Source organism: Arachis duranensis, chromosome 9 (genome assembly GCF_000817695.3).
Source record: "Arachis duranensis cultivar V14167 chromosome 9, aradu.V14167.gnm2.J7QH, whole genome shotgun sequence".
NCBI lineage: Eukaryota > Viridiplantae > Streptophyta > Magnoliopsida > Fabales > Fabaceae > Arachis > Arachis duranensis.
Genome location: NC_029780.3, coordinates 6,833,442 through 6,845,979, shown reverse-complemented (window position 1 = coordinate 6,845,979; position 12,538 = coordinate 6,833,442).

Sequence of the window (12,538 nt, the reverse complement as noted above, 5' to 3'; positions counted from 1 at the left end):
TATAAAAACAGAAACAAACACACAATTGCTTTGTTGCCAATCATAACATAATGCTGCAACATTGAACGTGTGTGAATGCCATCAGAAATTACAGATAGAGCAGCAAAAGAAACAAGCATTTGATCATAAATGAACTATGATCTAGTTGACTAATTTCCCATTTTGCATTTCTATAGGGTTGCCCAAGAAAACTGGGATTATAGAGTTAAAATGATGAAACAAAAACATGCAATGTACAAACTTTTTCATTGCACTAAATCTGACAAACCATCAGTTAGGAAGATTGAGATAAGAGTTTCAGGCATTCACTCTGGCACCTCCTAAGGCATATGTCATTCCAATTAGGTAGCTGATGCTGGTTAACACAAACAGTGCGAGCGCAAGCGTCAGCACACGCATCAAGGTCAGATTCCCCTCGTGCTCTTCAGCCTCTGCTCCTCTGCATTCCTCTTCTTCACCCTAAAAGCTTGTCCTGCAACAACCAAAGGGATTGCAGCACCCAAAAGGGACCACCAAAATTCCCCATCTCTAAATATACAATGTCAGCTACCTTGCTTCTAAAAATAAAATTTCTAGTTCAACTCGTTCATCAGGATTATCCAACAAAATAATTAAACAACAAGAACAACAAAGTCTCATCCCACTAGGTGTAGCTACCATGAATAACCCCGTGTTTGAGAGTTCCCGCTATCCTTGTTCTCTTGCTATATTCTCCACCTGAATGAATGATTTAGTTGAGCCATTCAGAAAAATTCCGAAAGGTCAAAACAGTGAAAAACAACAACATTAACTGACTTAATTGACATTATGATAACAACCAAAACAGAAAAAATGGTAGCCACACCATATCACAGTGTTGGTATAGGAAATGTTTTCTTCCAAAAAGAAATAACATAAATATTTGAACATTACTTGTTTCTTCATAGGACCCTATAGTTTCGGGATTAATCAAGCGTTTTCTCATAGGATCTACGATCTCACACTTCTCATCTATAAACATGTACACCAATGTCATATAAACACCCTAAACCCTAACACAGTTAACTTCTTTTTTATCCTAATTTCATTTTCGAAATACCGATGTTGCCAAATCCATAAAAGGATACCTTGAAGTTTTTTATACTCTCATTCTTGCCGTATTTATCACTTTGCGCCTTTGTCATAACACTCTTTAGCTACCTTTGTCACCTGAGAGGTCTGGAAGCTCAGAGACACTGAAAATTTAGTAGGCGGGGTCTCCCTATGCCGTCGTTAATTCAGCCAAGGAGAAAAAGGTATTGCAATCTTTATATATACGACTGGCATTAATCTTTTCATCAAAGGAGTTGGAACAAAAATGGGTTCTCGTTCCTGCGGTTAAAGTACAAAAAAGAAGAGTTTGAATTGCATATTTTCCCGTAGTCAACCATGGAACAAGCGTTTGATCAATAGCAGCAAGTTGAAGCATGGCATTGCACATGCTGCATACAAACCATACACGAATCCCATGGCAAACAACTTAATCCAATGTGTATTAATCAAATTGGATAAGGATCCAAGGTATTGATTTATATAGGTTTATTGATACAACTGGAGTATAACAAAATATTGGGTAAATAATATTCAATTTCTCCTAGGTTTGTATGTGTTAGACTCGAGTTTCTCTGGTCTCTAGTTATCCAATTATTATTAATTTATCCAATTATCATTAACCATCGTGTTGCAAGCTCTGCTCTCCACCTCCACTACCACTTTCGTTAGTTTCATTGTTGGAATTCACATATTTTGGGCTACACGTTTTTTTCCTCACCAAGAGTTAAGATTGTTTGGAAGAAAGAACTCAAGTACCGCGTTACCTACATTCGTAATATTTTAATGTAAAAAAGAGAATTGTATAGGGACAATTACTTTTACTCTCCTGGAGGTCTTTGATTAATACACTTTGCTCCCCGTAGTTTTCAAGGGCATTAGACCTCCTTGCTCTTTAACAGATGACATATGATATATGTATTTTGTCCTTTATATTAAATTCATATATGCTTTAAAGTTCTACATTACTATCAACTATCAATTGTATCGATAAAAAATGTAACATAATATAAATATAAGTTGGATTAGGGATAGAAAAAAATTCACATCTGTGCAGGGACGGTGCATGGACGGATCCAGAAATATTATCATGGGGGCCAACAATATATATAATATTAAAAAATTATACAAAAAATTATATAATGTAAAATGTATTACAAAAATATACCGATAGAGAATATATTTTAAAATACAAAAAATATGTATGTATTTTTTATTAACGAAGTGGTCGATTTTTTGTATCATAAAATTTATCGATAATAGAATCTGTGTTAAATTTTTCAGCAATTTTCTTTTTAATATAATTAAAAGACAATTAGCAAGAAACTCATCTTTTATTTTGTTTCTGAGTTATTCTTTACAACATTCATAACTGAAAAAGATCTCTTGATTGTAATAGTTGAAACATGGAGAATTAATATCAAATGAATCAAGAAAGACACTCACAAGAAGAAAAAAAAAATCTACTTTATGAAATTTGAAAAATTTTATTTAATTTAAAAATATTAGTAATAATATCTTTTCAATTTATTTATTTATTTATTTTTCTTTAGATTTGACATGTTGGACACCAAGCTAAGCGAAACTTAGTCACAAAAAAAAAAAGCTAAGCGAGACTTGTTTATTAATTCTTCTTGCTTGATCTTGCTGACACCATCACATACACCACAACATGTGACAAACAAATTCACAATTTTGCAAAATTTTTTCTTATGTATAAATGCTTATTAGTGCAATTATTATTATTAAAATTTGATTACCAGAGTTTGATCCATTACGAATCATGTCACGGAAATGTGCATTTGGTTGAAGAACAAAAGTTTTGCAAGATGTACACCTTTTTTCCTTTTTTCTTTTGTCTCTTTTCATTGAAATTGTATATGACGTAGTCTGATTTTATTGAAAAATATTCACTGATTATTAGAGGTGTCCGCGGATCGGATATGATATCCGCACTTTTTAGTGTCGGATCTGATCCGATTCGATCCGCACATTTGCAGATCGAATCGGATCGGATATCGGATATATCCGCATAATTAAACCTTCTCTTTTTAATCATATTTCTATGTAAAAAAATTCGATAAAAATATTTCTTTTATACTCTTAAATTTATTTATTCCTAAAATATTTTTAATCAAACTCTCTCTAAATAACAAAAATAAAATAATACAATATATGAATAATAATTACTAACTAAAACATACAAACAAGTAAATATAATACCAAACATAATATATTTATTTATTTTTTGCGAATCTGCAGATTCACGGACGTAGAGCAGATATCCGCGATCCGCAAAGAGTGCGAATTGGATCCGATCCGATCCGATCAATTTACGGATTGGATCGTATCCGTAATTTTCGGATCGGATGCGGATATTTACCGCGGATATGCGGATACGATCCGATTCATAAACACCCTAGTTTTTGATTCAATATATGGTAATGAAGGAGTTAAACCTGAAAGGGCCACGGATGAAATAAGGATATAGATTGTAAATATTTATTTATTTAGATTTTTTATAAAATTCCTTAACCTATTAGGTTAAATAGGTTAAAGATTAATTTGTTGCAGATTATAGTTTCATTTAAGTGTTTATTGTTTGGCTAATGAATTAGTGTATGCACAAGTTGAAATTCGAATTTTTGACAGTCTATACTAATAAATTTGGTTATATATTTATTTATTTATTTACTTTCACAAATTTAAAGGGTTTTTTTTTGTAGTAAATTTAAAGGTTTCTATAACGTATAAATAATTTTTTTTCAGAATTTTTTTGAATACACGAACAAAAATTTCCAAAATTACACTGTTGTACTTGGACCTTTGAGTTAGAGGACCACCTCCATGGGCTTTTCTTTTTGGGATTGGACATCCCTACACACCTAACTTGTTTCCTTATGTCAGTTTTCAATAATAGAAGTGCGATTTTATGGGCTTATATAGATATATCCGCATACACAAACATAGAAATTTGTCGTTGAAAGATCTAATTTGTAACTTTTGTTTGCGTTTGGGAGGAAATGGCAAAAAGCACTTGACTCAAAAAAAAAAAAAAAAGATAAAAATGCGCTTCACATTTTGCCCAATTAAAAAAAGTTGTTGTTGAATACCAAAACCAAAAAAAAAAAATTGTTGTTGAATCACCAAAAATAAAAGTTGTTCAATTCTCTTGTCTAATCCGGTCAAAAATATAATTGTCTTATCTAAGGCATACCAAGAAAACAAAAATTGTTAGTCGAAAAATAAACAAGTTTGAAACATCGATGTAGGAACTCATTTCGTGTGTTTCAGAATCATGAGGTTTATCGAAAATGATCTATCGACAAGGGAACAAAGTTCGATCGACATGACTCATTGAAGGAAGGTTATCGAAGAGGTAAAGAGGTTAATAAATAAAGACAATTAATGGCAATTATGACAATATTCAAAGCGCGGGAATGGTTATTTAAGATTACATGCACATGGAATATTTGTTTAGATTTGATTGGTTGAAGAGTTCTATAAATAGTTGAAGAATGGAAGGAAAAAGAGTTAGAACTTTGCTTCAAAAAATACTTACGCACACTCATATCCCAAGGACTTCTGAGTGTGCTTCAAATTTTATTTCTATAAGATTCCTTCCATTATTTTTATATTTTCTTCGTTTAAATTCATTTGCAAATTTACTTTCTCATGTCAATTTTACTTTCTATTTGAAGCTTTTATTTTCTTTTATTTCTCTTTTACATTAATGCACTTTATTTCGAATTCAAAGTCATTTGAATTCATCAAAGGCGATTTATTGCTTTCTTTGAATTAAAGTTCATTCCTTTTATTTTCAGTTATTTATTTTCAAAGTTTATTCTTTAATGCACTTTTAGAAAACTAAAACCTTTAAGAGGAGTAAATTTTGCTTCCAAAATTCATATATCAAACCAATCCAGATTTGCTAAAAATCTGCATAACAAATTAGCACGCTCGGTGGGACACTTTAGAATTTAAGTGTGTTAAATGATTTTTCAATGGTATAGTGTATGCAACTTAGAAGTGGAAGAATTATATATATGGCAGACGAGGTTTCTAACGCTAATAGTGGGTTATCTGCAAATGATAATATTCCTGTAGTTACACAAACTTCGGCGGATATAACATCGCGTTTAGAAGGAAGTACGTTGAGTGAGAATGCGACGGTTACTAATCCCCCAGTTGGGAATAGTGGTCGTAACCCACGCCCACGAATTGCTCCACTACAAACTTAACCACGAATTCCCTCCAAGTTACACTCCACCAGTAGGTGGTTATGCTCCTCCAATCCGATTTGGAAATGCAAGTGGAGTGAATAATAATCAATCGTTTCCACAATACCCAAAATTTTCTCGAGACTATCATGTGGGTTCGACATTGAATGGTCCTATTTCGATGGTGGCTTTTCGACAACATGTCAATGAAAGTAATCATGATTTGGTCAACCTATTGACCCAACAAATGACTACTATTCTAAACCCCATGATGGTAGATCATGAGACAAAGTTGAATGTCTTGCTAGGCAAGTCAAGCGAATTGCTCGAATTGTTGATTACGATGAGGGTGATAAACAAAATGTTGAAGGAGACCAAGAAAGTTTGGAGTACATACTTAGAAATGGAAATGATGATGCACACTTGGGTGGAGATAACCCTCGAATAGTTCAACGTGATCAAAATGCGGATGAGGTGTTGGCTCGAATGCGAGTCAACCAATGTGGTAAACGTTATCAAGTTATGAGAATTGTAGAAGATGTTCTTAATAGGGTTGGATTCAATGTAGGTTTTATGAATCGACCATATTTTGTTTTCGCATTTTCTACTGTTGTGCAAATGACAGAAGTACCTAGGGGTGTAAAAAATCCTAAAATAATAACAATATTCACAGTAGAAGTTGGTGAATCAACTACTGAGCATATTGCTCGATATCTGGTCGAAATAGGCAATTTGGCAAATGATGAGAATTTGAAAATGAAGTTTTAGCATTATTCATTAACGAAGAATGCTTTTACTTGGTTTTCAAATCTCAGACCTAATTCGATTGTGACTTGAGCACAATTGGAAAGTGTTTTCCACTCTCAATTTTATAGAGGAGAGTTGAATGTAACCGTTACTGATTTGGTGGCTTTGAAACGTGATAATGGAGAATCGATCGATGACTTCATGATTCATTTAAAAAATGCTCAAAGTTGATGTTATGTGTCTCTTCCTGAGAGTGAAGTGGTGAAGATAGCAACTATAGGATTAGCTTTTTACATGCGTCGAAAGTTGCTTAATGTCCATATACTTGACTTGGCTCGTCTAGCTGAAAGAGTTCGTCAGGTAGAAATTCTTTGAAAAAAAGAAAGAGAAATGTAAAAGTGAGAAAAGGTTGAAAAGTAAATCTTTTTCTCAAAAAGAAAAAGTTTCATATGTCAAAATGAAATCCTCGAGTGAGGAATCTGATTTTGAAAATCCTGAAGTCGATTTGGCTGAATTAAAGAAAGGACCACCTTATGTTTGTTCTTTGCTTAAGAAAATTACAAATGTTGATAAATCTAATGATATAAAATATAAGAGTAGAAAGAAGTATAGTTTTGATATTTCAAAATCTGATCAAATATTTGATGTGTTGCTTAGAGATAAACAGTTGGTTTTGCCAGAGGGTAGGACATTACTTTCGATAAAATATTTGAAGGAGAAACCCTATTGTAAATTTCATCAAGCAACTAGCCATTTGATTAATAATTGTATTTGTTTCAAGGACTTGATTCAAGAGGCAATTATAGAGGGCAGATTGAAGTTCGATGATGGCAAAAAAGATATGAAAGTTGATTCTGATCCTTTCGATGCAAGTGCGAATTTCGCCGAGCCTTTCTTAAGAATCAACATGGTTGTTTTTTCTTATGAATTTGATACTGTCTTAGGAGATTTCGAAACTAATGTTTGAGCAGTACCCGAATGTTGATGAAGGTTTGTTGGAGTTTCTGATACAGCAAAAATTAAAAGATCGAGATGTGTCTTTGTATCCTCAATGCAATGTTGTGTTCGATGTTGATGCTGCGACAATATTCAAAAAAGAAAGAATGAAGAAAGAATTAGCTCACAAAGAAGAGCAAATTCGTCAGAGGCAGCCCCCTCGATAACAAGAGGGACAAAGCTCTGGAGTTTATCAAAGGAATTTTTCCCCTTCGTTGAGTCGATCACAAGCCTTAGGTGTGCAATGGATAAGGAAATTGTCAAGAGTTTCGTAATCGAGATGCACAATATAGGCGTAATCCTCAAAGGGGCCATTAAGGTTTTCATCGAGGTCATTATCAATATCCTCGAGGGAGAGCCAGAGGAAATCGAGGTGGTAGGTTTAGACGACAAGTAATGCAAAAGGAACCATTGAATTCTAAGGACAAAGGGGCAACTTCTTCTGTTCTTTCTTGAGTAGTTTTTCCATCTAATGAGGAAGCTATTCCTAAAGGGATTCCTTCACCAGCCAAATTAAAAAAAGGCAAGACTATTATTGTAGCTCCAGTCGATGATAAGGAAAAAGATGCTGACTTAGATGAAGATTATTTTGAGGAAGGAGATGAGGAGATGGTAAGGACCATCTCGATTATTTCGATAGAATATTTGGGAGAGTATGAAGAAAATCCAAATGAGGATTACGCTGTGGAAGATGAAAAGGCTTTTGCCTTTATGCGTCCTGAGGTTGAGTTGGATTATTTGAAAAGGCCAACTGAGAAACAAAACGCCCATCTTCGACCATTGCATGTTATTGCTTACATGAGTGGTATTTGCGTTAATAAAGTGTTGGTCGATAGAGGGGCGACAATTAGTTTGTTACCAGAACGGATGTTGGTCAAAGTGGGAAAACATGCTAATGATTTAATCCCTACTAATATTTCAGTGACTGATTACAGTGGTATGTCGACTCCTGCAAAAGGGTTGGTGACTCTCCAAGTGCAAGCGGGGTCTTCATTTCGAGACATTATTTTCGTGGTAGTGTTTTCGAAGGCTAGTTATAATGCCTTACTTGGACGAGATTGGATTCATGGTGTGGGGGTTGTTTCCTCGACTGTGCATCAGAGCATTCTTCTTTGGATTTATGAAGGAAAATTTGAAATAATAAAAGCAGATTCGAGCCTTTATGTGGAGCATATACATGTCGGTTTTAAGGTGTGCAATGAAAAACTAAAACCTCTTAATGTTGACAAGGTGCTCAATTCCTATAATTGTGAAGGTTGTTTTCTGACTTCGAAAGGTCTAAATGTGAAGCTTCGTCTGCCAAAGCTTGATTTTTCTTCTACTGGGTGGAAGTAGTGATTTCTGAAGGATGACAAGTTCGAGAATATCTCATTATGACCAAGGAGCAAGATATCTCAAAATATTTAGTTTCATTAAAAAGTTTTTTAAGTAATTTAAATTCTGCAGATTTCTCTTTTATTAAGGGTGATTCTTCTGATGAAGTTGAATCACATAGGAATTTCAATTTAGTTTTTTCAATTCCTAGTACAAATTCAATTCCTCAGATCGAATTTAGTCTCAATTTAAATACTACTTATATTTCCATTCCTAGGACTAATGTTGTTAACCAGTTTAGCATCGATGTATCCCAAAGTCTTTGTATTAAAAGAGATTCGATTGCTGATTTGGTTGATAATAAATTTATTTTTCTTCACATGATTCAATAGTCTTCTCTTTTGATTGTATCTATGATTTAGAGCCTTTGGGTTTTGAGAAGTATTCAGTAAATGATGATAATATTGATAAAGGTTTTGAGTCCCAAGATCCTCTTGAGGAAGCCAATTTGGGGTCTGATGATGATGTTAGACCCACTTATATTTGCAAAAATATTGATGAGCAATTTCGAGCAAGTTTAATCAATCTTCTTACTATAAAGATTATTTTGCTTGGGATTATGATAAAATTCCTGGGATCGATCGTTCTTCGGTAGAACATTGATTGACATTAAAACCATTTTCTTTTCCAGTAAAACAAGCTCCTCGATGTTTTTCTCTTGAGATAAATCTTAAATTAAATAAGAGATTGAGAGATTAATTAAGGCAAAATTTATTCGAACAACTCGTTATGTTGATTGGGTATCAAATATTGTTCCGATGATGGAAAATTACATGTTTGTATTGATTTTTGAGATCTAAATAATGCTATCCAAAGATGAGTATTTTTTGCCTGTGGTAGATATATTATTGATTCCATAGCAGGCAATAAAATTATAAGTTTCATGGATAGTTATTCTGGGTATAACCAAATTTTTATACCCAAGGATGATGTATCGAATACTGCCTTTCGATGTCCTGAAGATTTGGGAACTTATGAATGGGTGGTGATGCCTTTTGGTTTGAAGAATGTTGGGGCAACGTATCAACGTGCTATTAATACCATTTTTCATGAGTTTATAGTTAAATCAAATTCGATAGATCAACATCTTAATCATCTATGTCAAGCATTCGAAATGATGCGTTAGAAAAGTTTAAAAATGAATCCTTTGAAATGTGTATTCGGAGTATCTGCAGGAATTTTTTGGAATTTTTGGTTCAAAAGAAAGGAATTGCTATTGATCAGAATAAAGCCAAGGCAATTTTAGAATTGCCACCACCAACGTCGAAGAAGGAGGTACAATTTTTCTTGGGAAAGATTAATTTTTTAAGACGTTTCATTTCTAACCTTTCTGGTCGAATCCATGTTTTTTCATCTTTGGCTAAACTCAAAGGTGAATCTCAATATGTATGGAAAGAGGAACATCAAAAGGCATTTGAATCGCTCAAAGATTATTTATTGAAAGCACCAATAATGGCGACCATTCGACCTCATGAGCCATTAAAGTTATATATTGCGGTATCAACAAATACTATTATGTGCATGTTGGCTCAAGATGATACGAAAGGATGTGAGAGAAAAATTTACTATTTGGCTCGAGTATTGTTCGATATCGAGATAAGATATTCTCCTATTGAAAAGTTATGTCTTTCTCTTTACTATGCTTACTCAAAACTAAAATGTTATATGGTTGCGAAAACCACAAAAATAATTTCTCATACATATTTGATGAAGTACATGTTATCTTATCCCATGTTAAGAGGTCGATTAGGCAAATGGATGCTTGCTTTAACAAAATTTGATTTACAATATATACCAGCTAAGGTTGTTAAAGGTCAGGTCATTGCGGATTTTCTACTTGATCAATCGAATGATTCTAATGACCAGGGGAGCAAATATTATTGAGGTGAATTCTGAATTTTGGAAGTTGTATTTTGATGGTTTGAAGAATAAAGATGGTGCGGAGGTTGGTATCTTGATTATATCACCAGAAGGTATCCCATCGGAATTTCTGTTCGAACTAAAATATCCATGTTCAAATAACATAGCTAATATGAAGCTTTGATATTAGAATTAGAAATTTTGATCGATAAAGCAACGCTAGATGTCCAGATTTTAGGAGATTCTCAGTTGGTTTTGAAGCAATTGTCGAAAGAGTTTAAATGTAACAATGAAAAAGTGTAAAGGTACCTATCAATAGCTTGGGAGTTATTGGTATCATTTTGAAGACTGTCATTGGTACATATCCCAAGAATTCGAAACAAGGTTGCTAATGAGTTGGCTCATATTACATGAAAATAATAGATTCTTCCCGAGACTTTAGGAAAGTTGGCTAATGTACAACAAATCCTTGTGCCTATTAAAGAAAGGGAAGTTTTATTGATAGATGAGTGGGATGATGATGATTGGAGAATACCAATTACGGAATATCTGAGAAATCCTAATATTCAAGTTGATCGAAGGACTAAGTTAAAAGCGATGAATTTTGTGCTGATAGGTGATGAGTTATATAAAAAAAGGTATCGAAGGGAACCTCATGAAGTGTTTAAGTCAATCTGAAGAGAGATTGCTCTTGGAAAAGTTCATAAAGGTATATGTGGTGCTCATTAAGCTGGAGAAAGAATGAAATGAGTGCTATGACGATATCGAATTTATTGGCCATTTATGATTAAAGATTGTATCAATTACACAAAGGCGTGTCAAGATTGTCATAGGCATGGGATAATACAATAAGTTCCAGCTTCTGAGTTACATTCGATTATTAAACCTTAGCCGTTTAGAGGATTGGCATTGGATTTGATTGGAATAATCCACCCTCCTTCGTCAAAGAATCATAAATTTATTCTAGTAGCCATTGACTATTTTACAAAATGGTTTGAAGCTGTTCCTTTGGTGGAGGTAAGTCAAATTGAAATCATTGATTTTATAGAGGAACATATAGTTCATCGATTCGGAATTCTTCAAACGTTGAGCACTGATCAGGGCATAATGTTTACTGGCCAACGTATCAAAAATTTTGCAGCATCAAGAAACATAACTATGGTGACCTTGACCCCATATTATGCGCAGGCAAATGGCTAAGTCGAAGCCGCAAATAAAATTCTAATTAATTTAATTAAAAAATAAATCAGTCAAAGACCTCGAACTTGGCATGAAACTTTAAGTCAAGTGTTATGAATGTATGGAAATTCACCTAGGGGATCGACGAACATGTTTCCTTAAAATTGGTTTATGGTCATGATGCAGTATTACCTTTAGAAATTAACCTCAATACCATAAGAGTAATGAGGCAAGATGAGTTGCCAATTGAGGATTATTGGAATGCAATGTTTGATGAATTAAATGAGTTAGATAATGAACGTATTTTGGCGCTCGAAAATCTTATTTATCAAAAGGAGAATATTGCTCGTATTTATAATCGACGAGTAAAAGAAAAGTGTTTCCAAATGGGCGAATTAGTTCTCAAAGTTATATTACCGATGGAAAGAAAGTCGAGATTTTATGGTAAATAGTCTTATAACTGGGAAGGTCCCTTCCAAATAGTTGATTTGTATTCTAGTAATGCATATCGCATTAAGAATATTGAGTCTAGTATCGAAGTCAAATCAATAAATGGGAAGTATTTAAAACAGTATCGATGCTGGAAAGATAACATTTAATATATGAACAAAATCAAAAATGATAGAAGAAGAGTTTCAAAAGTATTACATAAGAATGGTTAAGCATAAAGAAAAGCATCCCAAGTCTTTAAAGATAGGGCTCTAGTGATTCTTCCAGTTCAAATAAGAGACGTACTCTTTCTTCATCATGAGAGACGTAAACCATGATCTCATCATGTTCTTCAACTTCCAACCTTTTATATTTCCTCATAATTTCAGCCTGTTTGCTTTCTATGTCACAACAGTCTCAAAAGAGGTCTTGATTTTTCTTTTGGGCTTTCAAAAAGGGACCGTCGAGCAAGGCTTCTTCTTTTCGAATTTGAGCCAGTTCTTTTTCGAGTTCTTTTCTATTGATGTGCCAGTCGAGCTCGAGTACTGGTAGCATGAGCAACGTTAATTTCAAATTCATTTAATGCCTTTTGTTTTGATTTATGGGAGGTATCGAGTTGAGTGGATTCTTCTTAGATGGTAGCCATCCCTTTTTTTACTTCGTCC